The following is a 25606-nucleotide window of genomic DNA, read 5'->3' as shown; positions in this document are numbered from 1 at the left end:
AGGAAAGAACGAAGGAAGAAGGAAGGAAGGAAGGAAGGAAGGAAGGAAGGAAGGAAGGAAGGAAGGAAGGGGAGGGAGGGAAAAGACTTGAGTTCTGACTCCACTACCTTCTTCCTGGCTGGGTAACTTTGAGTCACTTTATTCCTTGATCAGTTTCTACCTCCCTACAATGTAGGGTTTAGATTTAAACACTTCTACGAGCCCAACACTAGTGTTCTATCATTCTGTGCTTTGTGATTCTATGTTTCCCTTGGCTACTGACACAAAGAAGGAGGTAAACAGTTGGTCACAAGGGAAAAGGGCTGTACATAGTTGTGGGCTCTTCCTCCTGCTCCTATCACCACATCAGCTACTGTGTGAAGCACAACTAGCCTGACCCTCTAGTGAGTAGAAAACTTATCTATTTAGTTTTATTTGAGAAACATCAGGAAAGCTACCACTTGAACAAGAATATCTTTCCCTAGAGGTTTTTGTTAATACTCAAAATCCTACGGTAGACAGAATTCTTGTGGGCACTATTCCTTATCAAACTAAAAATGTCCTTTGAAACCTCTCATTGGTCACCAATAAAGAAGAGGACTCGAGTCCAGGAGACCTGGATGGGAAGCTTGATGGCTCCAAGAACTTGAAGCAATTGACTTACTTCTCTTAATCTTCTATTTGCAATCTGTAAAGTGGGGGAAATTTATGGTACTTGCTTTACAGGGCTTTTGTATGTATTAAATGCAATGAGCCCTTTAAAGCAACTCGGTAAGTGATCAGCAAATTGTAGCTATTGTCATCCTTTTGGATAGTGTAGGAATGATTTTATCTGATACAAATGATCAGCCTCTAGAATGGGTGCTGGACTTGTTAATAGGCACATTCTGGGTAAGGGAAGAAAACACAGGGTTAGAACACAAGAGTAAATATCTAGTTAGAAAGCCAGAAAGTTGTGTGAGGAGGCTGGGGGTACTGGGCAGTCTGGAGTCACAGGGTTCCATCAGGAAGAAAGGCATCAAAGACCCAAACTTGGTCTGCAGTCATTTCAGCCACAATCCTCTTTCCCAATGATGTTTTAAAGCTTTGAAATGCACTTACTGTCTTTTTGGTTAGCCAAGGCCACAGATCATTGTAACTCAGAAGATACCATACATCACCTCACATTAAATCAGTGCATTCCTAGCAGACACCCAGTTCTCTCTGCAGAAGGAACGGCCATTATGTAGTGGCTCTCAGTTCTTGGCTCAGCCAGGAAAATTATTAGCAGAGGTCAAAGTTGTTTGAGAAAAGCAAGAAAAGTACTGAAATCTAAGGCGATGCCCAGTCATTAATCAAGACTAAATGAAAACATTGTTTCTGTGCCTAACACACTGACATCTTGTGTATAAACTAGAGATTTCTTTTCTTGTGTACAAAATTTTCATTTCAGTGATTACATCATGTTTCAAAACTGTTGGAGTGCCAAGGAAAAGGAGTGGGAAGTAATCCAGAAAAATAGCTTTGTATCAAAAATGAAAAGGAAAAAGTGCAAGTGAAATTGAGGATCATTATGAGTGTCTGCCTCCTAATTAAGCCAGCTCCTGTTTTACCAAATATCATTAAGTGTTTTTTTCATATTCTCACCATCTTTTGCATTAAGTATCTGAAATGTGCAATACTCTATATTAGGCAACGATCACCATACTCAGTAAGAAAAATTAAAACTAAATTTTTAGGGCAATAGAAATAGGAAATGGCATTCTCTTAAATATATTTTTTACCACTTGATAAACCACACATTTATGATGTGTCCTCTTCCTAAATAATTCAAATTTGGGTTAGTGCAATTCCTGATTCAATATTTGACTTTGATAAGTTTTGGCAAATTTGAGGACATTTTTCTTGACTCTGAAATAATTGTTTGCTCCAAATAACTAAGTAATATGCGAATATCAGTCATTTGGCATTTCTTAAAGACTGCTCACAATGCTAATGTCAGACTTAGTAACTCTTCCCTCGCAGGTCACACTGCACCTTATATATGTGGTAGCACAATTCACATTGAAGTGCTGTTTTCTGTCTCTCCAGTTAGGCTGCCAGCCCTTGAGGGTGAAAACATCCTAATTCCATCACTATCACGGTGGCGTGGCACATACTAAGCATTCCTTTTAATATATTTAAAAATAACAAGTAAATGATGAATTGGTCACCACTGGGAACGTGAGATTATGTTAGATTCAATTGAACTTACAAGTTAGTTGGATAAATAAGATATGCAAAGGTAAATAACCATTCAAGAGTCGAAATACCATCAGAGGCTAAACTTTTATAGGGAAGAGTACCTGGACCATCATTTTTATGGAACGAGGATAAACAGTACATCATGCTGAGTAGGAGTTTAGGCTCTGAAATCAGATGGAACTGGGATTGTCACTTGACTTTACCATTTGCCAGCTGTGTAAACTTGGGTAAGTTGCTGTCAAAGAACAATGAGACCATTATATGATACCTGAAATAAAAAGACAAAGCTGAATGTGTGGCTACTACAGAAAAAAAAACAAATGGGTGCTTTAGATCAGTCACAGGCTCTGTTGGTCTTCAGTGGGTTTTAAGGGAAGCATGCAGTTCAAGGAGACTTGGAGAGGTGAAGATACGTTAATATTATTTTTAGAAGTTTGATTACTGGGGATAGGGACTGTGGTGGATTGGTTGAAACTCTGGGATATGTTTATTGGAGTGAATCCTGATTGGCTAACTTTCAGAAGCAAAGAGCTGGCCCTGATTAGTTGGTTTATAAAAGTGTGTTCACTGCAGCAGATATTGAGCAAGTAACTGGGTTTAAAACCAGTTATGTTGACTACTTGTTGCCAGGGCTACAGAACAATTAGTTTTCTCTTACATTTGCAAAAAATTATTTAACCTTTCAAAATTTTGTTTTTTCAGACTATAAACCCCACAGGATTTTTATGAGGATTTTAAGAGATAATGCTCACAAAGAACTTACACCAACTTGCCACAAAATAAGTATTTAATAAAAGTTACGTTTATACATTTAACATGCACACAAAACATTTTGTCTATAAGGGTAAATAGAGTTCCTACGAAATGTGACCTGAATACTTTTGCCAAACATCATAACACATTGCCATCCACTTCCTCTCTTCTTCAAGACCGAGTGTAAATAGACATATTAACTAGGAGTCTGCCTTCTTTCTGTTCTCCCTTAACCTGCCTTGTATTCTGACGGCATGCAATAAATAAAAGAGATGTCGTACAGTGCACTGAGGGAAAATGGGAGGTGCGGTAGATTAGATTATTGTCTCCAATCCTTCACTCTCACCTTTTAATAAAATTGTACATCCACGCCCTTGCCACGTGACTTACAATATCTCCCACCAGGTTAAATAGAGTATATGTCTCACCTCACTGTTCCCACTCTTGGCCGTGAAAACTGCTTTGGCCAATGGATTCTAGCACATGTGGTGCAAACAGATTTTAGGTTTGCTTGCAGTATTTGGCTTGACATTCTGCATGGCTCCATTCTACATAGATGCATATGGGAACAACGGAGTGGATATGAACTAAAAGCATAGAGAATCTCTGATGCACAACTAAGACAATATGGATGAGTAACAATCAGATTAGACATATCTAATGTGTATGAGTGTCAAGGCTTGTCTGTTAAGAGCAAGCATAATTCTCTGGTAGAAATGATGAAGAGAACTTAATAGCACATTATCAATATTATAAAAAGATTTTCCTAGAAACAGATTCCAAGACTTCTGAGAATGAATGATGTCACAGTTTCAGAGGTTCTTTCAGTTAGGGTTCTTTGCTTGAAAGAAATACAATCTGACATTTGTCAACCAAAGCAAAAGGGAAAATTATTATAGAATGTGGTCTATGGAATCAGATGATCAAGGTGGAAGTTAGAACAGCTTTGAGCATGGACTAATGGTCACTGGGTTAAATGAGCTACAATTGGTTTTGTCCATGTGTCCTTCCCCACAAGTTTCCACATTCCAGGATAGTGAGTCTGATTGTCTTGGTTTATGTCACATCCCTCTGCACAACTAGGTTACAAATAGTGGAGGAGAGATACGTTATTCGGGAAGAGGCTTTCAATTGACAATAAATGAATACCAGATACTGGGTGGCAAAAATAACATCTGCACAGATGCACAGCTCTTGATTGGGTTATTTCACAGACTTGTATTGTGGAATGTTTTGCTCAGTTCTTGGCCCATACTAAACACTCAATAAATATTTGTTAAGTGAATATTGAATTAATGAGCATTGAATGAATGATCTCAAGTTCATTGACAACCTCCAATTTTCATCTTCTGTACTGGCCAGGCATGGCGGCTCGCATCTGTAATCCCAGCACTTTGGGAGGCCAAGGTGGGAGCAACGTTTGAGCCCAGGAGTTTGAGGTTTGAGGCCAGCCTGGGCAAAAAGGCAAGACCCCCATCTCTAGAAAAATATACATATAATATATATATGAGCCAGGCATGATGGTGCATGCCTATAGTGCCAACTACTCGGGAGGCTGAGGTGGGAGAATCTCTTGAGCCCAGAAGTGTGAGGCTGCAGTGAGCCATGATTACACCACTGCACTTTAGCCTGGGCAACACTGTAAGACCCTATTTCAAAACAATAAAAATAAAATAAAATAAAATAAAATAAAATAATAACACCAAAATCTGTCTTATCATCCACTCATTTGTCTCAAAATACATTTGGATGCTATGATAGAAATTATTTAGAAAATTTAGTGCTCTACATAATTATAAGGGAGTTGAGTTTCTTATATACAATGACTTGAATTTGTTGGATGCTTCTAATAGGCCATCCACCCTGCAAAGTATCTTACATAAATCATTTCATTTCATTTGATCTTCAAACTCTGTAAGCTAGTAATGTTAGTAAGCAACCTTCCCCTGCTTCCATTTTACAGATGGAGAAACTAAGGCTGGGGTGGGTGACGCTGTATGATTTGTCTAAGATGTCATCATAAGTGACAGAGTAGGGATTTGAATCCAGAATTGCATTACTTCAAAGGCTACACTCTTAACCACTACACCTAATAGCCTCTCTGACTTTTCTGATCTAGAAGGATCTTGCAGATTTCAGGATCATTACTGTCAGCAAAAGTTATCTTTGAAATATTAATATACAATATTGGGAAAATGGCACACCATGTTATTTGAGCCCTCTAGTTTAGATCATGAATAATTCAAATATTATAAAGTCAAATATCATGCATCTTAGAAAGTGTTACCTTTGATTAAACTAATATTAAAAGTCTGTGTAAAATTTCAGAACAGCTTTGATTCCCTAGGTCAGATCCATTTCCATAAGAATTACATTAATATATGAATGTCTCATTAATTTCTTTCATGAAAGGATTATAATTTCAGATACCAAGGGTTTGGCCAAAATAAAGATGTCTCTTCAAAACTAAAATATAAACTTAAAAGTTTAAGTTACATATTCCAGATTATTTTTCATAAACGTAGAACTCTCATTTCAAAAGACTAGAATGCAATAAACTGTTTATATCTTAAAATTCTAAACTTTCAGAAGAGAAGCTAACTGGTGCCCGTCAGCTCATCACTATTTTAAACAATTCATTTGCATTTCATGGCTATGAGGTTTGTCTTTTCTCTCTTTATAAGGTGTTCCTAATAGGAACAACTTTGAAAAAAAGTATACTTTGTTTTCACTTTTGGGTTTATTTTTATAACATTTTCAACTTATCTACACAATGAAAGGAAAAACAAGTTCAGGAAATTTAGGGCCCTGAATTTTTTCCACTCACACTACTATTACTAAAAGACTTGGAAGCCTAAATTATTTATATGTAATCTACATTGTCTGAATTCAATAAATAATAATTCAAACTTTCATTTTGGCTCAGCAAAATAGCTTTGAGGGACAAGTAAATATGGTTTTTGAAGCTGTGGAACTACTTTGACCTGGTAATTATTTATCAATTAGAATGCCTCCAGGTACTGTTAACCAAAAACACGAGGAAAATCTTCTCAAATAATAAGAACCTTTGAAATTATTTTAACAAGAAATTCAAAGGTGAGGAAGCCCCAGAGTTGGTTAATTTGGCAGTTCATATCACAGCTCTGGCATCTTCCATTCATTGATTTTTGCCCTCAGGCTTGTGCCTTCTTGCTTACAAGAGGACTTCTGTAGCCCTGGGCAGCAGATCCCCACAATACAACTTCCACAGGCTGAAAACAGGAATGTTCCTGATTGATGCCCTCTCTGTTTTCCCAAAAGTCAACAGATCTTCCCTGACCTCTCCTGGCCAGAAGTGATTCACTTGCCTATTCTTAAACCCATCACAGGCAGGCACATATACTTACCCTATATTTCACTTTTTCTTTAAAAAATGTTATATGAGTATAGAAAATCTCTGGAAGGATACACAGCACTGTGTTAACAGTCATTACTTGTCTAACAATAGTACTAACGAATAAAGTACAATTGTTAGGCATTGCATAACGATGGGGATACATCCTGAGTATTTGTCATTAGATGATTTTGTCATTGGTGAACATCATAGAATGTAATTACACAAACCTAGGTCATACAGCTTAATACAACCTAGGCTATATGGTACAGGCTACAAGCCTAAACAGCATATTACTGTAATAATACTGTAGGCAATTGTAACACAATGGTAAGTATTTTTGTATCTAAACATATGTAAACATAGAAAAAATACAGGAAAAAATATGGTATGATTATCTATGGGATTGTCGTTGTATATGAGGTCCATCATTGCCCATAGCATCATTATTTAGATCATGACTATCTTACTTTTAACTTTATATATTTCTTTTTTATTTTTTATTTTTTTTTTTATTATACTTTAGGTTTTAGGGTAAATGTGCACAACTTTATATATTTCTATGTAGTTGGCTAAGTATTATATTTATAATTTTTAAATAACCTAAAGATGAAAAAGTGAAAATTAAAATCTTGGAATATATTTTAACCCATTGGTCTTTTAGTAGAGTGATTTGATTACAGGTATTGTAAGGAGGCAGCGTGGTGCAATGATGAGCACACTGCCCAGGTTTGAATACCAGCTCCGCTACTTACTAACTATGCATGCTTGGGCAAACTACTTCATTTATTTGTGCCTCCATTTCCTCATCTATAAAATGAAAATAATCAGAGTGCCAATTTAGATTGTTGTAAAAATAAAAGGAAATAGCATGTGAAAAATCCTACCTTAAAACAGTACCTGGAGCATTGTAAAGGTTCATTCAATGTTAGCAACTCGTAGATGAAGTAGTACAGAAAGAAAAGATGCCTTGATGAAAATCATCTAACCAGTTGATCCCAGAGCTGGGATTTTAATGCGGGCTGCCTGTTTCCTGGTTCGGTAGCCTTTGAACGATAGACTTTGTTTTTTCTCTTTTACATAACTATTCTCGAGTTTCAGAGATCATTTCAATTTTCTTCATTCTTTATTCTAGAGGAAGCTGTTTCCAGCATTAGAAACATGGTATGTATAGAAAACTCAAAAAGGAAGACAAAACATCAAGAACAATTTTCAGATACAAGGGTAATAATTCATTCAATAAATCCGGTAATATCCTAAAAACTTATTTTCTTAAATTTAATCTCCTGTGGTTATCAGCAAGGTGTATGCACTATTAACAATGAAAACATAGAAATCTGCTGGCAGAATTTAACCCGAAAATAAGTCATGAAAAAGAAATCCCCCAGAGTATGACCAGCAATGTCATGACAGTTTTATAGACGTGCCTAACAGCTGCAGCAATGGTTCATTATGTGTTAAGTATTACACACATTATGTTCTCAAACAATGTCACAGTAAGCTGTCAACTGCACTCAGTACCTATGAATATCAAAGCCCTTCTGTGGGCTTGAGTTTTAAGGAAACATTTAACTGCTTGGCACATACAAGTATTCAACAAATACCTGTTGAATAGATGAATGGTGTATACTTTAATCACATAATTGTATGTCTATTTCCAAGATACTTGAAAATGTTTCTTCTTTACTTATCTCACAAAGTAAAACAAATAGGGAATTTTTAACTTAACACCATCTGAATCAACTACCACTGTTTCCATTTTCTGCTGACAGAAACACTACACACTGAAAAATATTATTTCCTAACATAAACAAGGTCTGCTAATTATTTTTTGCAAAATTTTATGGATATTTAAAAGAGATAGAAAAATGATCTGCAGTTTGCCTACTCTAGCTCTAGTTCTCAGGTCTCAAAACATTCCTCCCTATTTCTTCTAACTGCATATGTGGTTTAGCTTCCTTGGTGGATCGCTGACTTCCACAGTCCCTTTAATATGGACAGGAGACAGGGAAATACTGGGTAGAAGAGGGCTGTTTCCCGGCAAAGGCCCCAACCCTCAAGCCTGGATACCCGTGGCCCTAAATGAGAACAGGCATTACTGTTTTTGCGCCCAAAAAGTTGCCTTTTGACCCATCACGACCCCTATCCTGTACCCATATCAACTCAGGATCCCAGGCTCCAGAGCAGATGAGCAGGCAAGGAGACGAGGGGACAAGCAGATAAATGGCAGAACGACATGACAAAGACAGAAGAAGAGGGACATCTGAACGCCCAGAGGAGTTCCGCTGGGGGCGGTTGGAGAGGGGTTCAGCCGCTGGATGGCGAAGCTCCAGGGGAAGATCATCTTCCCACTCCATCCCCCACTGCGGCTCCCCATCCATCCCGCTGAGAGCCACCCCCACCACCCAACAGAACTCCCGCATTCATCCTTGAGTCTCTATGTGCGACCCAATTTTTCCAGGACGCTGGCTGGACAAGAGCTCAGGATACAGAAAGCTGTCACACTGACCCGCTGCCCTTGCAGAAAGGCAGAGGGTCCACTGAGCTGGTTAACACTCAAGCCGTCTGCGGATGGCAAAGCTGAAATGGCACACTGTAACACACTCCCACTTGGGCTCCTTCACCTGTCTGCGCGCTCCCCATCCTGGAAGGGGTTTCCAGCAGCAGCGGGGACAGAACAGGCGAGCACCCCTGTCGAAAGCCCTGTGACGGGGATCAGAGAACTCTCCCACTTCACCTTCACATCACTTTTCTTCCCATTCAAAATACCTCTACCTGGCATTGCTTTTTCTCTTCCCAGTCAAGGCCTGGGAGAGTATGTCTTCTTTGACTCATACTAAAAACAGGAAGCAAAGGATTGGGGTTGCTTTGAAAGACTGGCCTTCTCATCTTCTCTTATTAACCTGAGCACAGAACAGAGTGCACATTTTAAAAGAAGAAATGTATTTCCACCAAACTCTACCACTTTTGCTGCATCTACTGGAAAATGTCTATGGAATTTCTGCACAATCATAAGGGATGGGTTGAAATTCTACCGAAGAAACATAGCTAATATATACATCTCCCTTCCTGGCAGAGTATTAAGATTTGAAATTAAGAAGAGAAAAGGGGAAAACTACAAATATAATAATACCGGAAGATACTATTTCTATAGTTATTTGGTTTTGCAAATGCACTAGTCAAGAATGTTCGATTCCTTGATCTAGGCATTTTGGTGATCTACAGTACTTTCTTTTGTTCCGTCAAAAAATAATTTGATGTAGTTAATCATTGCCACAGGGTTATTTTGTCATAATGCTTTCATGTATAAATTTACCATTTCAATATTTTTATGTTTTATTTATACTACCAAGTTCTTCTATCTTTATTCTCTTTTATACTTTATAGCTCACTTAAACCAGTACTATATTCTAGTCTTTTTCTGAGTGTTTCACAACCATCTTGGTTAAAAGCATTAAAGACTCAATTAGTTTTTTATGAACTGCGTTTCCTGTCTTTCTGGATAGGACCAAGAGGCTCTTCAGAATCTTGGTGGCAACATCCACAGCTCCTGACAGATTTACCCGCTTCCTTCACATTGCACCCAAACAAGGTGACTTTGTTACTTGCCCTCTTGTTTTATTTAAAAGACAAGTACTTTTGTTTACTACAAACACCCTAGACAAATATTTAATAATAAATACATCCTAGATGTACTTCAAGACTCTTTCCCAAAAATCATGGCTGGAGAGGACAGGGATATGAAGCCAAGAACATTCTAGCACAGCAAGCCATTTAGATTGCTTTCTCAATCAAAACTCTGCTTCAAACCTACAGTGTCATCAAATAAATGAACATTACAGCAAAGTATGGGCCATTACAAACCCATCACTACTTCTGTAAACTAGTATTTTACTTACAAATTGTATGCAGTTTAGAGGTGAAGAACATGAACTCTTGAGTCAGACAAACCTGAACCCCAGTTTACCACCTACTGGCTGTGTGAACTAGGGCAAGGATTTTAGTCTCTCTTATGCCCAATTTTTCAATATATGAAGTAGAGACGACCATAACAAATACCTCATGGACTTATTGGGAAGAGGTAAGTAAAATGATCTTTATAAAAATAGCCAACATGGTGCCTGAGACTCATTAGATGCTTGACAAAAAATAAGTAGGATGATTCATTCATTTCTTCATTTATTTGTGCTTTCAACAAATATCCAGCACTAACAATACACAGTGAAGAAAAGGGATAAAAATCTCTACTTTCATAAGCTTGCAGTCTAGTAATGGAGACAATAAACAAGATCAATAAATGTAATACACGATGTGTTTGTGCAATTCTAGGAAGACAAATGAAGCAGGGGATAAAAACTGAAAGGGTATACTAGTGGTAGTAGGTGTATTTTTAAATTGGGTGGTGAGAAAAGGATTTATTCTGAAGGTGATGATTATATAAAATCATGAAAATTTCTACAATTTTGTATGCCTAACTGGGAATATACATAAAATAAAAATTTCAGAATGTAAGCTCCCTGAGGTCAAGAATTATGTTTATTACCATACTCTTCATGATAGTGCTTGACATGTAGGTGCTCAATAAATATTTAATGAATATTGAGGAATAAATGTTAACACTGTGGAAGGTATTATGTGGAGTAAATTTTAAAATTCTTTGCTTACACAAAACAGTAACACCATTTTAGGCAAACAAGTACAGAAAACAAATGATAGAATAGAATCAGTGTTAAGTTGTTAGGAGTAGCAAACATTTGACTAGAAATCCTCGAAATATTTGGTGGTACCTCCTCATTCTTCCCCCCATCACTGGCTCTTCTCTTACGGAATCTGTTTCATTCCTTGCTCTTGTCATAAATAGCAGAGCGCAAAGACCCCAGCTTCCAAGTGACAAACAAATGGAAAGGGGCTGGGGCCCTGGATGAGGTACTTTAATCTAGGCTGGCCAGCAATTTTTGTGGTCTCACTTGAAAAGAGACCAAGCCAATCAGATCCTCTCCTTAAGGAATTTGAACCAAAAGGACAAGGAAGAAAGTTATGTGTGATTTGGGTGCTTGCACTAAAGATTCACTTAGAGTTTGAGCTGGAGTGGCCATTTTAGAGGTATATCTTATGAGGAAAAGAAATGGAGAGAAAGTTGGCTGGGAAAGATCAGAGTAGCTATGCAGAGAGGAAAGGGGAAGCCATGGGTTGCAGAGACAAAGATGGGAGGGTAGCTAGAACTCTGGATCACCTCAGTTTCCACTGTCTCTGCAGCCTGATTGTTCAGTCTTCCCAGGATTCCTTGTAAACATCCTTGTATCCTTATGATAACCTCCTCTTAACTTAAATTAATGTGAGCAAGTTTCTTTCCTTCTAACCAAGAGAGCACAGACTCTAAGTCATCAACTATTTGCCAAGCATTTCAAATACATAACCTTATTTAATTATTAACACAATCCTACTACCAATTTACTTTTCAAAAAAAAAGGAAAGTTCATAAAAATTAACCCATTCATCCAAACTTGAATGACTATCAGAAGAAAGATCTGAAATTTGAACCTGGGTCTGTCCAAGTTGAAAGTCTATGATTTTCATCCTATGCTGCTGGAACAGAATGTAAATGCTACGGGAGATCATGAAAAAACAGAATCCTTTTGATTAGAGTACACAGAGAAAGCTTCATTCAAAGAGGAAGAACTTGAGCAGATCTTAAAAGATAAGCAGAATTGAGAAGCATATAAAATATTTTGGAGTGGCGATGAAATGCTATTCCAGGTGTAAGTACAACTTCACCAAAATCATGATGATGACAATGAGAACATCTGGAAAGACCAGGAAAAAACTCAAGTTTCCATAAGTAAGAAAAGGCTCTATCTTGGAGTCTGGTAGAAACTCATGTTAGGTCATTAACTCTTATAAAACCTGAATTCTTGCCCCTGTGTATTTAATACTGCTATATAATTGCTAAATGTTTTTTGAACCTTAGTACAATGTGTATGAAAGCGGTCTTATTCCTACAATTTAGGAGTTGGGAATCTAGATAAAGATATTATTTTAGAAGGAAACAAAACCTACCCCCAATGCTTTTATATCTTTTCCCATGCTTACTCCCCACTCTGCCCTCCAAAAATAGAAATCTTCCTGTCTCTAGGGAAATCATGACATTTTCAACTTTGGAACTGCTGATAATGTCACTATAAAAGAAAATGCCTTGGTTTACCCTGCAGTTACATGATAGATTCAGCTATAATAATCAAGAAGAGGTAAGGCAGTTTTCCCATATAGTTGAGATAGTTTTTAAATTATTTTATTATAAAAACAAATTTAAGAGACTAGAAAATGAAAAACTCTAAGTCATTTAGAAAAAAAACTACACTCACAGTAATCAAATCCCCTGGGGAAAAAGACATGGTACATTATTATCTTCTTATAAATCCACTAATTTTCCAATTGCTTCTATTTTCTCCCCACCACTCATTATTAACACACTGTATTCTGGCTTAGCTACTCTCTTGGAATGTAACGGTGTGTATTGGTTTGCTAGGGCTGCCATAACAAAGCACTGCAGACTGGGTGGTATAAACAACAGTAGTTTATTTTCTCACAGTTCTGGAGGCTAGAATTTCAAGAATAAAGTGCTGGCCAACTTGTTTTCTTCTAAGGCCTCTCTCCTTGGCCTCAGATCGCTTCCCCACTGTGTCTCACACATCTTTCCTCTGTGCAGGCACATGCCTGGTGTCTGTTTTTGCGTGTCCAAATTTTCTTTTCCTATAAGAACACTAGTCAAATTGGATTTGGTCCCACCCTAATGGCCTTATTTTAAGTTAATCACCTCTTAAAAGGCCTCATCCCCAGATACAGTCACATTCTGAGGTATTTGGGATTAGGGCTTCAACATATGAATTTGTTGGGTGTAAGGAATGTACAAAGAGACTTTCTAATTAATAAATCTAAACGTCTTTCTCTGTTTTCAGCATCCTTACATTCTTTGTGAGATTTAGTCCTGTTGCCCACTTCTTCCTTATAATCTTTCTCCCTTGTCTTAAGAGATACAATACAGCCTCTCTTGCCTTTGGACCTTTTCCTTTTTTAATTTTTTTTTAAAGAAAGTATCTCACTCTGCTGCCAAAACTGGAGGGTAGTGGCACAATCATGACTCAATGTAGTCTCAAACTCCTGGACACAAGTGATCCTCCTGCCTCAGCCTCCTGAGTAGCTGGGACTACAGATATGCGCCACCATGCCCAGCTAATTTTTTTTAATTTTCATTTTGTGTAGAGATGGGGCCTTAGTATATTGTCCAGGCTGGTCTTGGACTCCTGGCCACGAGAAATCCTCCCACCTCAGCCTCGCAAAGTGCTGGGATTACCACCATGCCCACACTACTGGACCTTTTCATAAACTACTTTTTTCTAATTGGAGCAATTTTCATTTCCTCTTTGCTTTCATTCCCAGTTGAACACTAATCCTTCGAGATGCCTTCCATGACCACCCTCATCACTTTATATGCACCTTATATTTCTCTTATCATAGCAATAATAAGATGTCAAAAATAATAAAAGGAGAAGGGGGAGCTAACATTTATTGAGTAGTTTCTGTGTGCCTGGAAGTGCCTTACATGTATTATGTCTTTACAACAATCCAATACAATAGATACTACTAATATTCTTATGTTATAGATAATAATATTGAGGCATAGAAAGGTAAGGACACATGGCTCTAATAATCAATGGAGCATTTTTCATGCTGTATTGTAATTACAATTGTAATTGTCTTTTTCTCCTACTAGACAATAACATACGTGAAGGCAAGAAAGTATTTGGCTTATTTATTGTAGTTTTCCCAGTACCTAATATGTTATCTTATCGGTAACTGCCTAATGAATAGTTTTTGTTCCACTGAATTGGCTGAAGTTGAACTGTAACTCTGTACTGTACTTGCTCTCCTCCTTTCTGTTTCACAACTTCTCTGAGTGCTTTGTTGAGGCTTTTTCCTCTCTGCACTGTGTAAATGTAGATCTTTCCCTTAGAAGCTCTTATATTCTTATCTGTCTCTCTACACACACTCTTTAAAAAGGATTTCATTTACTGGCAGTGTCAAGCAAGCATCATATCCATTCAGATGAGTCCCAAACATGTATCTATAGTTCTGACCGATCTCCTAAAAGCAGCTGCCTTTCCACCTATCTACATGCTAACTCTTGTGGGATGTCCTACTGCAATTTCACCTCAATCCTAATGCCCACACTGAAATAGTAATACTCTCCTAAGCAGCTTCTTGCATTTACTCCCTGTTCATCTTAAGAGCAGCAGCTGTCTCTCACTCACACAATCGATACCTGAAAATTAATCTTCATTCTTCCCGATTGCCTCCTGCTCTAGCCCATCAGCTGCTAAGTCATGTATGTTCTTCCTCTGCAACACCTCTTCTCTTCATTACCGTTGCTATTCTATCAGTGTAGGAGCTCATTACCTCAAGTCCAGACTTTCATATTGGCTTTCTAAATGGGTTTCCCTTTTTCAATTCACCCTTGAAAATGCTGCCAGATTCATCTTCCTAAATTATCACTCTGATAAAGCCTTTAGTGACTCCCCACTCTAATGAATTGTGAGTATCTGCCTCAGCTTGGCATCCAAAGCTTCCCCATCAAATTTTCATTTCCTCTATTCCTGCTCACTTTAACCTTTTGCATTCCCTATACACCAGCCGCACAGACCCAGTTTGCTACAGAAGACCCTGCACTTTCTCATTTCTGCTTCTCTTGCAGCCTAGAATAACCTCTACCCCTCATCTCCTCTAGTCAAATTTTATCATGCCTTCAAATCTCAAATGCCAGTTCCTCAGTGTTATCAGCTAAATGTTATCCCTTTTTTGAAATTTTGAATCAAGGACCCCTGGGTCCCTTTCATGGCAAGAGATACTAAATTTTCTTTGTACTATATTAGGTGTTCTTATGTACCTTATCTCCCTAGTGTAGTCTCCTTAGGACAAGAGGAGCTTTATCTTGTTCGACTAACGATAAGACTGAGGACAATGCCTTGTATGTGGGAGATACTAAAAAAATTGTTAAATTTAGTTTTCATGAAGCTAAGACTAAGACCTAGCTAATTTTTTGTATTTTTAGTAGAGATGGGGTTTCACCATGTTAGCCAGGATGGTCTGGATCTCTGGACTTCTGGGCACTCATAAGCCCAACACCACGTGTAAGCAGCAAAGGCTTGGGGCTTGCACCCTCTGAAGCCATGGCTTGGGCTGTACCTTGATCCCTTTTAGCCACAGCTAGAGTGACTGGAATGCAGGACACCAAGTTCCATGGCTGCACACAGCAGGAGGACCCTGGATCTGGCCCAGGAGACCATTTTTCCCTCCTAGGCCTCCAGTCCTGTGATGGGAGGGGCTGTCATGAAGGTCTCTGACATGCCCTGGAAACATGTTCCCCATTGTCTTGGTGAATAACATTTGGCTCCTCGTTACTTATGCAAATTTCTTCAGCAAGCTTGACTTTCTCCCCAGAGAATGGGGTTTTCTTTTCTTTTTTTTTTTTTTTTTTTTTTGAGACGGAGTCTTGCTCTGTCGCCCAGGCTGGAGTGCAGTGGCGCGATCTCGGCTCGCTGCAAACTCCACCTCCCGGGTTCACGCCATTCTCCTGCCTCAGCCTCTCCAAGTAGCTGGGACTACAGGTGTCCGCCACCACGCCTGGCTAATTTTTTGTATTTTTTAGTAGAGACGGGGTTTCACCGTGGTCTCGATCTCCTGACCTCGTGATCCGCCCTCCTCGGCCTCCCAAAGTGCTGGGATTACAAGCGTGAGCCACCGCGCCCGGCCAGGGTTTTCTTTTCTATCACATCATCAGGTTGCAAATTTTCCAAACTTTTATGCTCTGCTTCCTCTTGAATCCTTCACCACTTAGAAATTTCTTTGGCCAGAGACCCTAAATCATCACTTCTCAAGTTCAAGTTCCACAGACCTCTGGGGCAGGGGCAAAATGCTGCCAGCCTCTTTGCATAGCAAGAGTGACCTTTACTCCAGTTCCCAACAAGTTCCTCATCTTCATCTGAGACCACCTCAGCTTGGACTTTATTGTCCATATCACTATCAGCATTTTGGTCAAAGCCATTCAACAAGTCTCTAGGAAGTTCCAAATTTTCCCACACCTTCCTGTCTTCTGAGCCCTCCAAGTCTCTCGGAAGTTCCAAACTTTCCCACATTTTTCTATCTTCTTCTGAGCCCTCCAAACTGTTCCAACCTCTATCTGTTACTCAGTTCCAAAGTCACTTCCACATTTTCTGGTATCTTTACAGCAGCACCCCACTACCTGGTACCAATTTACTGTATTCGTCTGTGCTAACGCTCCTGGTAAAGACATACCTGAGACTGGGTAATTTATCATGGAAAGAGGTGTAACTGACTCACAGTTCCACATGGCTAAGGAAGCCTCACAATCATGGTGGAAGGCAAAGAGGAGCAAAGTCATGTCTTATGTGGTGGCAGGCAAGAGAGACTGCTTTCTGTTTCAGCTATTCTTCTATAGAGACCTAGCACATAGGGTAACTGTCTTTATAAACCAACTCATCTATAATTAGAATTATATATCTTAGAAATTCCAAATCCAGGCATTTAAGTTACCTGTTATCATTAAATCTGCCAAAGGCACAAGGGTGATTAGTTTCAAAAGGCCAACAAAGAAGGAAAGAAATTAATGTCTATTGCTTGCCTACTTTGTATCAGTCACTAGCTGGGCAATAGCATACGTTTGTGTGGTGTGTGTGTCTGTGCATATCCTTATAACAGTTCCATGAGAGGGGCAATATTTTCTCCATTCCCATGGGTGAGATAATTTGACAAAGATACCATAGCTAGTAAATGAAAAAAGATTATAGGCAGCTCCGTCTAATTCTAAAGCCTGTCATCCCTTCTTGTTGTGCTGTTTTCACCTAAGATTTATGGGAAGAAACTTTTGAGTGGCAAATAGGTATATGACAAACTCTGTCAATAACCTTAAGCTGAGTCTTTGATTTCATGTCTCATGAACTCAGAAGAATCCATAGTAGTACATGACATGGGTGGATCTGTGTCTTCCCTCAGTCCACTGCTCAGCTGCCAACTTCCCTGAAACTTACAGAACTTAATAACCATATAGCGTATAGACAAGGAGACTTCACTATAGATTATATTCTCTTATGAGCACAGGATCCACAGTCATCTTTTTTTAATGTTATAAAGTAGATTCTGTAGCTTCTCCATTCAAAATTTCCAGGGGCTTCTTGGGTAAAACTGTGGCCCCTTCAGTGTTATCCAAGGTCCTATGTCATATGTGAATTCCCCAAACCAGGCTCCTATCATTCTACTCCTTGCTCACATTTATCTAGTCAAACTGCTCTTACCATGCACAATCCCACCTCTTGTTTTTTCTCTGCCTGGAATGTTCTTCCCCCAAACAATCACGTGGCTCACTCTATTTCTTTCTTCAGGTATTACTCAAGTACCATCTTCTTGGGAGAGCCTCCTTGACCACTCTAGCCTGGCCATGTCCAGCATCCCTCCATGTATCCATATCCAGCACTTCACCACACACCCAGCACTTCCTACTTTCCTTCTTTGCTTTATGTTACATAAACATGCCATATATTTTATGTATTTATATTGATTAGTATCTGTTCCATCTACCCTCACATTAGAAAGTGAGATTCACAAGGACAGGGATTTTGTGCATTTTGTTAACTGCTATGTAGGCAATGTCTGTACCAGTACTTGTCTATATAGTTTATGTTTAATATATATTGATTTAGTAAATCAACAAATTTGAAAATTGAGGATTCAGCACTTTTACACCTTCTAAGTAGGAAAATAAACAATTTTGTTCTAGGCAGTCCAGTTAAAAAATTTCAGATAGCACCTACTGAATTTTCACTTAGAAAACATAACATGTTGAACAGAAAGTAATTTTTAACTCTTAAGAAAGCCTTTAAAATTTTACAATAAAGATTTTGCACCATCACCCTTCCAGGAAAGGTGCATCAGACATAACGTTATTCATATTTAATTCTTTACCACTTTCTTTCTGAACCCTTGAGATTTCAACCTCCGAGCCAAGACTCCCTGATTGTTGGTCTGTTACTAAGTGCAGAAGCAAGAATTTCCCAGACATTCTTAAACAAAATCCAGTTTGACAAGATGACAACAGCTATGTGAATATTAGAATCTTTAATTGCTATAACGACACAGAAATTAGGCCTAGAAATCTCTAAAGTTATCAGAGTGTAATTTGTTTGAAATAGGTCAAAATACATTTTTTAAAGATACTAATGCAGTTCAATATGTCCATATGTGTGTGTGTGTGTTTCCTAAACCTTTTTACCATTGTCTCTTCTACTTTTTCTTAAAATACATTTTTATTTAATTCCACTTAAGGGGGTCCTTACATCAAAAACATCAAAATGAGAAGTCTTTGGGAGGCTGAGGTGGGAGGATTGCTTGAGCTCAGGAGCTTGAGACCAGCCAGGGCAATATAGAGAAACCTCATCTCTACAAAATTAAAATTAAAAAGAAAAATGGGAAGAGTTGCTTTGATTTTGCACCCAGCTTCCTGGTGTTCTGGTACACTCCTGCAGAAAAAAAAAAAAAGAAGACGAAAAGAGGACATGAGCCAATCTCTGAAAGCCTGCATGGTGTTACAGAATGAAGAGAAGGTTCACAATCCTGAGGCTTCTGCTTGATGAGGAAGAAAGAGAAGCAAGTCTGGCACTCAATGTCCCATCGTTTCATCACACTGCCCTAGAGAAAAAGGTGGGAGTTTTACCATGTCCCAAATAGCTTTGTGGGATTGCAGAAAAACACACAATCCTCAGACTTCTCTCCCAGGAAAGAAAAAGAAGAATGGAGTATGCAGACCCAAAGAAAATGTTTGAGAGGCTCCCAGAATCTCTAGCAAGGCTGACTGGTAAAGACTGCTGAAGACTGGAAGAGGCATGTGCTTTCTCAAAGGCAGAAACACCGATGCAGACCTACAATTCCTTGAAGAACTGGGAAAATAGAAATATAATAGGAATAAAACGATTCCCTAGATTTGATTTTAAAGGAAAAGAACAACACTATGCTACTAGTTATTCACCTTATATCTCTGAACTTAAAAATGTAAGAATACAGGAGAATCTCAGAGTCTAACTCTTACTTAGCCCCAAATCCAACAAGAATGACTCTTGAACTATGCAAAAGCATTCTAAGTCTTCAAATGGAAGAACGTATAAGCTACCATCCTTACTTACAAAGACGCCATTTCTAAGGGAGAATAAAGTAAAGGAATAACTACAGATGAAAGTTCTATTATAAAAAATAGAATACTTTGTCTAATGAAGAACATTTACCTGTTTCTATCTCTTTCTAAAATTAATCACTGCCAGTCATAGAGTCAGTCATCCCATAATACCAAGTTTCAGTTTCAGACATTGAGGCAATTTTCCTGCTTTTCTATTTCCTGGTGTGTAGTAGATACACAGTCTTCTTTGTTTTCTTCCCCTTCAATCCCACGTGAGAGTTGATCCAAGTCACTGTATATGCTAGGTTGCATTCATCCAATTATAGGCCTTTATATTCCTCAAAAGAGATGGGAAATAAGAGTTTTGTCGTAATTTCCAGTGCCTACCTAATATGGAAGGAACGTATACAAAGGAAAGCCTTTTTGAGCATGGAAGAGAATAGCATTGATTTTATATATTGAGGTCAAGATCAGCAAAGTAAATTTTAAAAGGCACCAGCTCTCAGACCCAGGGAAGGGGTAAAGGGGTAAGTGAGAGACCCATGGGGCCCCACATTCTCTCCACGGACCTTTACAGTCCTAGCTACAGGACAGCCCATTGACCCTCCTGCCTCCAGACTAGTATAGAAAGCTGCCTGGAGATTGTGCAGAGGCGTTGCTCAAACTCACGTGGAGTCCACAGGCTTCTGAGTACTGGGTAGCTGCAGCACAGCGCCATTCTAGGAGCCCATTCCCCAAGGATCAGTATGGGTGCTAGGGCTACTATTACCCCTGCTGGCTGCTGGGCCAGGGAGTGAGAGGAGATGCTGGGCACTCTCACCTGCACCAAGGACAAATACTCCTGCCACTGCTGTGAACCCACACAATCAACACCTGCCTGCCTTCCACAAAGCTGCTTGCCTGGCTGTTCTGTAGAACGGGGCCTGCCTTTCCTGATGGCAAGGCTGCAGCAACTACCATTGCCAGGACTGAGTATTCTGCTGGAAATCTGGGACCAGCTGGCCCTTCCCTATCTCAGCCAGCACCTGAATCCAGGAGGCCTGAGGACGAGGTCACTGGCCTGATTGCATCCCCCGACTTCAGGACTCAAGCTGTCCAGGAGCCAAGGGATGATATTGTCAATCTAATCCTGAGTGGAGGAGGAGATTCCACCATCAGAATGAAGAGGAGAGTGTGGCATGTATTCATGCCGCCGTGCAGGAGCTGGGCACCTCATCCTTTGTGAGACTGATCCAGGAAGGGTGTGCCATGGGGTGTATCTTCTGTTTCAGGCAGGGAACCTCAGGGCCTGGGGAAGCTTTGCAATCTGAACGGCAGACTGCTTGGGACAGGGCTGGCTGTCGTGACCTGCTGCCCGTGGCCAAATGCTAGTGGGAGACCTGCTGGATTAGGCTGTGAGAGCTGGATGAATGCTACTACCCACCAGTGAGCGGTGGAACCCCAACTGTCCCTTTTCCGCCCAAATTCCCCCTCTCCTCAGCAGGTGCTTTGGTGTGGTAGAGGTGCCTCCACCACCGTGGAAAATTGTCCCAGTGGCAAGAGAGCTGCCCCCTAACCCCTGTTGGAGCCAGCACTTGTGCCTGTCACAGGGAGCCTGGACACAGGCTTGCCCAACACAGCCCCACCTGGCTTTGCTCCTCCCACCTGCTTAGTGGTAGAACACAGGATAGGGAACATAGTTCCACAACCTACCCATGCCTGAGACATCCGAATGCTTCTCCTGGTTTTAACAAAGGCCAAGCATAAATTCCATTGCCTCCGCCGTAGCTGCTTCTCTCCTGTAAGTGCCACCTACAACCCCAGAGGTCAACCTACACAGCCCATTACAACATCTGCTGGCACAATTACAAGTGCTCAGCCAGATTTTACCCCCAAGCACCACCTACTGGCCTAGAGGTTGAACTGCACAACCCAATACAATAGCTGCTGACAGAAGTGCATGGCACTGGGGAATGAAGTAAGCTTACAAAGACCTCTGCCTTCTTGTCTCTGCAGGAGGCAGTGAGCCTGTTCACATGCCCAGTACACCACTACTACAACCAGAATCTTGGAAAACCACCATACTAAGGCTATCTATAACTAAGGAATTCAAACAGACCCTTGGCCCCATGAAAGCACCCAGAAGCAAAGCCAAATGACCCTATTCAACATACATTACAGTCACACTCTCAAAGGGGGAAAAAAGTCCCATCCAGATGAAAGTAAATTCAAAAGTAAGAAATGAAAGATTCCACAAATGAGAAGGAACCAGTGTAAGAATTCTGGCAGTATGAAAACACAGGGTGTTGCAACACCCCCTGCAGATCACACTAGCTCTATAGCAATGGATCCTAATCAGATGAAAATTCTGAAATGCCAAATAGAGAATTTAAAGTATGAATTACAAGGATGCTCAATGAGATCCAAAAAAAAGTTGGAAACCAACACAAAGAAACCAGAAAAACAATTCAGGATATGAATAAAAATTTACTAAAGAGAGAAGTATTTTTTAAAAACAGAACTTCTAAAAGTGAAAAATTTATTGAAGGAATTACAAGATATAGTTGAAAGTTTAACAAAAGACTAGACCAAGCAGAATAAAAAACTTTGGAGCTTGAAAACAGGTCTCTCAAATTAACCCAGTCAAACAAAAATAAAGGAAAAAGAATTTTAAACAATAAACAAAACCTTCAAGAAATATGAGGTTATGCAAATCACGCAAACCTATGAGGCACAGGTATTCCTGAGGGAAAAGAAGAAAAAAGCTTGAAAAACCTATTTGAGGAAATAATTGAAAACTTTTGTGGTTTTGCTAGAGATTTAGATATCCAGATACAAGAAGCTCGGAGAACTCCTGGGAGCTACACTAGTTCTTTGAAAGGATAAACAAAATCAATAGACTGCTAGCTAGATTAGCCAAGAAAAAAAGAGAAAATATTTAAATAAGCACAATCAGAAATGATAAAGGAAACATTACAACTCAAACCAAGAATACAAAAGATCATCAGAGACTACTATGAGTATCTCAATGCACACCAACTAGAAAACCTAGAGGAAATAGACAAATTCCTGGAAACAGAAAACCTCTCAAGACTGAACCAAAAAGAAATATTAATAGATATCCTGAAATAACCAATAATGAGTAGCGAGATTGTATTGATAATAAAAAATATCCCAATGAAAACAGGCCTAAAACAGACAGATTCACAGCTAAATTCTACCAGATGTACAAAGACTAACAGGTGCCATTCCTACTAAAACTTTTTTTAAAAAATCAAGGAGGAAGGAATACTCCTTAACTCATGCTACAAAGCCAGTATCACCCTGATACCAAAACCAGGCAAGGACACACACAAAAAAAGAAAATTACAGGCCAATATGCCTGATGAACATAGATGTAAAAATTCTCAACGAAATACTAGCAAATCTAACCCAACAGCAAATTAAAAAGATAATATGCCATGATCAAATGAGTTTTATTCCAGGGATACAAGCACGGTTCAATATATGCAAATCAACAAATGTGATTCACCACATAAACAGAATTAAAAACAAAAACCATTTGATCATCTTAATAGATTAAGAAAAGTATTTGGTAAAATTTATCATTTCTTTATGATTAAAACTCAACAAACTAGGCTAGAAGAAGGGCCATATCTCAACATAATAAATGCCATATATGACAAACCCACAGCCAACATAATACCAAATGGGGAAGAGTTGAAAGCCTTCTCCATGAAAACCGAAAGAAGATGAGGATGTTTGCTTTCATCACTCTTGTTCAACATTGTACTGAGAGTCCTATCTAAAGCAATCAGACAAGAGAAAAAAACAAAAGGTATCCAAATCAGAAAAGAAGAGGTTGAATTATGCCTGTTTGCTGATGACATGATCTTTTACCTAGAAAACTCTAAAGACTATTCCGAAATACTTCTAGATTTGAGAAATGACTTCTGTAAAGTTTCAGGATACAAAACCAATGTGTAAAAACCAGCAGCATTTCTATATACCAATAATAATCAAGCTGAGAACTAAATCAAGAACTCGATCCCATTTACAATAGCTCAAAAAATAAACTAGCTAGAAATATATTTAACCAAGGAGAAAGATCTTTACAAGGAGAACTACAAAACACTGATGAAAGAAATTGTAAATGACACAAACAAATGGAAAAACGTTCCATGCTCATGGATTGAAAGAATCGATATTGTTAAAAGGACCATAATGCCCAAAGTAATCTACAGATTCAGTACAATTCCTATGAAATTACTAATGTCATTTTTTTCAGAATTAGAAAAAAAAATCCTAAAATTCATATAGAACCAAAAGAGTCCAAATAGCCAAAGAAATCCAAAGCAAAAGGAGCAAAGCTTGAGGCATCACATTACCTGACTTCAGATTATACAAGGCTATAGTAAGCAAAACAGCATGGCACTGGTATTAAAATAGACACATAGGTCAATGGAACAGAATAGAGAAACCAGAAAAAAAAGCCACATACCTACAAGCAACTGATCATCAACAAAGTTGCCAAAAATGTACACTGGGGAAAGAATACCCTTTTAAATAAACGGGGCTGAGAAAATTGGATTGCTATATGTAGAAGAATAAAACTGAATCCCAGCACTTTGGAAGGCCGAGGCGGGTGGATCACGAGGTCAGGAGATAGAGACCATCCTGGCTAACATGGTGAAACCCCATCTCTACTAAAAATACAAAAAATTAGCCAGGTGTGGCGGCTGGCGCCTGTAATCCCAGCTACTCAGGAGGCTGAGGCAGGAGAATGGTGTGAACCCAGGAGGCAGAGCTTGCAGTGAGCCAAGATCGTGCCACGGCATGAGCAAGACTCCGTCTCAAAAAATAAGTAAACAAATAAATAAATAAAACTGGACCCTTATCTCACACCACATACAAAAAACAACTCAAGATAGATTACAGGCTTAAATTTATGACCTAAAACTATAAAAATTCTAGAAGAAACTTCTTCTGGATGAAGGTCTAGGCAAAAAACTTATGACTAAGACCTCAAAAGCAAATGCAACAAAAACAAAAACAGAGAAATTTGATTTAATTAAGCTAAAAAGCTCTGCACAGCAAAAGAAGCAACCAATAGAGGAAACAGACTACCCAAAGAATGGGAGAAAATATTTGCAAACTATGCATCCCACAAAGAGCCTATATCCACAATCTACAAAGAGCTCAAACAACTAAACGAGAGGAAAAGAAAAATGTAACTTTGCTCCCCTCTCTATGTGAAAAGAAAAAAGAAAAAAAACAAGCCCACGAAAAAGGACATAAATAAACATTTTTCAAAAGAAGACATACAAAAGGCCAATAAACATCAAAAAATTTAACATCCCTAGTCATCAGAGGAATGCAAATTAGAACCACAATGAGATACCATTTCACATCAGTCGAATGGCTATTATTAAAAATTAAAAAACAACAGTTGTTGGTGAGGATACAGAAAAAAGGAAAAACTTAAATACTGTTGGTCAAAATGTAAATTAGTACAATCTTTATGGAAAACAGTATGAAGATTTCGCAAAGAACTAAAAATAGAACTATCATTTTATTCAGCAATCCCACTTCTAAATATCTACTCAAAGAAAAAGAAATCATTGTATTAAAAAAGACCCATGCACTTGTGTGTTTATTGTAGCACTATTCACAATAGCAAAGTCAAGGAATTAACCTCAGTGGCCATCAATAGATGGTTGGATAAAGAAAATACGGTATATATGCACCATGGAATACTACACAGCCATAAAAAAGAATGAAATCATGTCTTTTGCAGCAACATGGTTGGAACTGGAGGCCATTATATTAAGTGAAATAACTCAGAAACAGAAAGTCAAATACCATATGTTCTCACTTGCAAGTGGGAGCTAAACAACTTGTACACGTGGAAAAACAGAGTGGCATTATAGACATTGGAAACCAAAATGTGAGAAGTTGGGAGGGGAGTGAGGGGTGAGAAATTACCCATTGGGTACAATGTATATCATTCAGGTGATGGTTGCACTAAAAGAACAGACTTCACCACTACACAATAAGTCTAC

At 38.8% G+C, this 25606-nt stretch overlaps 1 long non-coding RNA gene across 1 annotated transcript in view; it reads left to right on the top strand.

Moving 5' to 3' along the window:
• The first annotated feature begins 280 nt into the window (after positions 1-280).
• LOC134734609 (uncharacterized) overlaps positions 281-25606 on the top strand; it is a 62140-nt gene continuing 36814 nt past the window's right edge. Inside the window, exons 1-3 of the long non-coding RNA XR_010117747.1 lie at positions 281-383; positions 7464-7552; positions 9835-9920. This is a non-coding gene — a long non-coding RNA (uncharacterized lncRNA). The remainder of the gene's footprint in view (positions 384-7463; positions 7553-9834; positions 9921-25606) is intronic.

This window comes from Symphalangus syndactylus, chromosome 12, assembly GCF_028878055.3.
Source record: "Symphalangus syndactylus isolate Jambi chromosome 12, NHGRI_mSymSyn1-v2.1_pri, whole genome shotgun sequence".
NCBI lineage: Eukaryota > Metazoa > Chordata > Mammalia > Primates > Hylobatidae > Symphalangus > Symphalangus syndactylus.
Note: the sequence above shows the minus strand (reverse complement) of the source record. Positions and strands in the feature narration are given on the sequence as shown.